General features: G+C 38.0%; 1 pseudogene across 1 annotated transcript; it reads left to right on the forward strand.

Annotated features, from left to right (window-relative positions):
- The first annotated feature begins 2,456 nt into the window (after window positions 1-2,456).
- On the forward strand, window positions 2,457-2,718 carry LOC308509839 (large ribosomal subunit protein eL38-like; annotated as a pseudogene). The gene has a single exon. The product of its transcript is annotated as a large ribosomal subunit protein eL38-like (transcript).
- Window positions 2,719-3,377: the final 659 nt, after the last annotated feature.

Consider the following 3,377-nt stretch of genomic DNA (forward strand, 5'->3'; position numbering starts at 1 on the left):
AATACTTTCTGAGCTCTTACTATGAGGCAAGAATTAAGGGTTTTCCATATATTAGTTCTCAATCCCACTGTGAATTCAATTATATATATCTTAGTATCACCCCAGTTTTGTCCATGAGGAAACTGTCCATGAGCACCGGTGGCTTAACAACTTGTCCTTCACAATATACTAGCAAGTGGTGAAGAGGTGATTTGAGCTACTCTGTCTAGCTCCAGAGCCCATGATTTTGGCCACTCTGTTGAAATACCTGTGCCCTGTATTCCATAATTCTATAAGAAGTTTCCACCAAACACAGTAAAACCTTAGCTCTTATTACTTTTTTTTTTAAGTGAAAAAGTAAGATCAGTGCAGGATTTTCTACTTTTCTGCAGTATCAGATCAAGTGTATGATGCCCTGGTCCATAAAGGGGTAGGAAGTATACTTGCTAGAACAGCAGGTATATATATGTGTGTATATATATATATATATATATATATATATATATGTATGTATATATGTATATGTATGTATATATTTGTGTGTATATATGTATATATACACATGTATGTATCTATATGCATATGTATGTATATATGTATACATATATGTATATATGTATGTATCTATATGCATATGTATTTATATATGTATACATATATACGTATATATGTATATATGTATGTATATATGTATACGTATATATGTATATAAAATTTATATACATATACAGTGGTACCTCGGTTTTCGAATGTCTCCGTTGACAAACATTTCTGTTCACAAACATTGTAAATTTTATGGATCTCTGGTATCATTAGATAGTAAGACTCACGCTAAATTTGCAGTTTTAGGGGTTGATTTTAAATGTCTGGAATGGATTAATCCATTTTGCATTACTTTTTGTGGGGAAACCGTGCCTCGGTTTTCGAATGTTTCAGAACTCGAGTGGTCTTCTGTAACGGATTATGCTCAAAAACCCAGGTACCACTGTATATGTATGCATGTATGGATGAGGAAAGCGGTATTATCCACATTTTGCAGACGAGAAACCTAAAGCACAGGAAGGTGCTTTTCCAATGCCAATCAGCTAAAAAATAGCAGAATCTTAATTACCATGCAACCCTACCTTGCTAATAATTTCACATCAGTGAAAAATCTTAAGATTTACATAAAGCCTTGACCTATGATCATAAAATAAAATGAACTCACTATAAATACAAATGCACATGCCTAATTCCTGATCCCTTTAATTTTCTAATTCCAAAAAGAAAAATATGCCATTTTTAAGCCATAAATGCCATCTTTATGCCAGTCTATACTCTGACCCCAAACAATTCTTTACGCTAGAGCAGTATTTCTCAGAAAAAAATGATGCTGAATTAATTCTGAATAATCTTTTAGTTACCTTTTCGTGTGGAGAGGAGGACAGAGGGAAATATGCAAGATGTGTATTTTTTTCTTCAGATGTGTATGTTTTAATTGTGAAATTGTTGACACTTTCTCTCATCTTATTCAGCAGTGGTTGTCATATGAATAGGGAGCACCTAACACTGGGCAATATCCGTGGTCTGGGCCAAGGCTCAAGGGCAAATTGAGGTAGGCAAACCACCGGTCTGCATACTTTTTATGTGTGCTTCCACTTTTCTTTCCTCCCAATTCCCTCTCATCACCCTCAGTTCTGCAGTGTACTTCCCTGGGTACCAAACTGACCACTTAAAGTGATGAAAGGTGTTTCTATAGTGGCAGAACTGCCTGGTAAGGACAGAGAAAGGGCAGAAAAGAGCGAGCCCAGCCTTTATGCCAGTCTATATCTCTCAAACGCCAAACAATTTTTTATCCTAGAGCAGTATGTTTCAGAAAGTGTCACCTTAATGAGCTAGGGTATGTTAGATTAACTAAACAAGGAGACGATTACATCGGTATCGTGCTCATGCAGGGGTGGCCTGCTAAGTCAGCCAAAATCTATGCCTGTGAATGTCTCAAGTTTACAAAATCAAAACGCTAAGGACAACTAATCCCAAACAGCCCACTAGGCTTTAAGCTATAGTCAATCAAGTAATTTCCTTTCTTTGTTTTCTGTACTTTATCTGTGCAGGTTTTTCCCCGGGCTCCAGTTGACAGAGTGCTCCTAACTGCTTCTGGTTTGGTGCTACCCTGTTGAATCAATTTTTACTCAAACAGATTTTACTCTTAAAAGGTGAACTGTGGCATATGAAACATATTAACAATGTGTACGTGTTAACAATTTAGACCCCTAAGCACTCCCATAGCTGTATCTGAATCAGCATGGGGGTGGGAGGGGCCCAGAGTAGTTAGGGCACAGCAATCTGCCATTTTTGTAAGCTCTCCCAGGTGATTCTGAGACTACTTAATAGTTTCAAAACTTCTAACCCAGACCAGAGAAAGGGGATAAATGGGTTAATAAGTGGACATGTTTGAAGGAAAATAAAGTGACATCCTGAGAACCCAGAGTTGAGAGATGCTCTTACTAGTGTCTCTGGGAGGTGCGGCCGCGTGCTCTCCGCGCCTCAAAGTCTTGCCTCACAAAATTGAGGAAATCAAGGACTTCCTGCTCAAAGCCAGGCGAAAGGACAAACCTGTCACATCAAGAAAGATAAGGATAATGTGAAGTTTAAAGTTCGATGCAGCAGATATCTTTACACCTTGGTCACCACAAAGAGAAGGCAGGGGAACTGAAGCAGTTCCTGCCCCCAGGTTTGGCAGTGAAGGAGCTGAAATGAATTAGACATGCTGATCTGAACTGTATTAAAATATTAAAATTAAAGAGAGAGAGATAGATAGAGATAGAGAGAGAGAGAGAGAGAGAGAGAGAGAGAGAGAGAGAGAGAGAGATGCTTCTACAATGTTATGCTCTTGAGAAGCTCTGAACCCTGTGGCTACTTTCCCAACAAATGAACCACCTCTCTCTCACCCCACAGACTCCACTTTATCCCTTTGCAGCTTCTGGTCTGACAGAAGGATGGCCCCTGGCCATGGACTTCTTCTGATTTATAACAAGAATAGACTGGGTGGTTAGGACAGTCCAGTCCCTCTCTGTCCAACAGGGTAGAGACGAGTTTCTGGCACCCTGAGCTTTCCTGGATGCTTTTTATCACAGAATTAGTGCAACATTTGGTGATTGGGTTCCCTTATACTTCAATTACTGATTCTTTTATTGATACACATGTGTGTATATATATATATATATATATATATATATATATATATATATATATATATGTAGATATTTTCCAGATCAGGGGTCATAAAATTATGGCCAGTGGGCAAATTCCAGCCTGCTTATTATTTTTGTAAATAAAGTTTTATTGAAAGACAGCCACATTCATTCACTTATATGCTGTGTATGGGTGTTTCCACATTATAATAGAGAGTTAAATAG

The sequence above is a fragment of the Rhinolophus hipposideros genome (genome assembly GCF_964194185.1).
Source record: "Rhinolophus hipposideros genome assembly, chromosome: 17".
NCBI lineage: Eukaryota > Metazoa > Chordata > Mammalia > Chiroptera > Rhinolophidae > Rhinolophus > Rhinolophus hipposideros.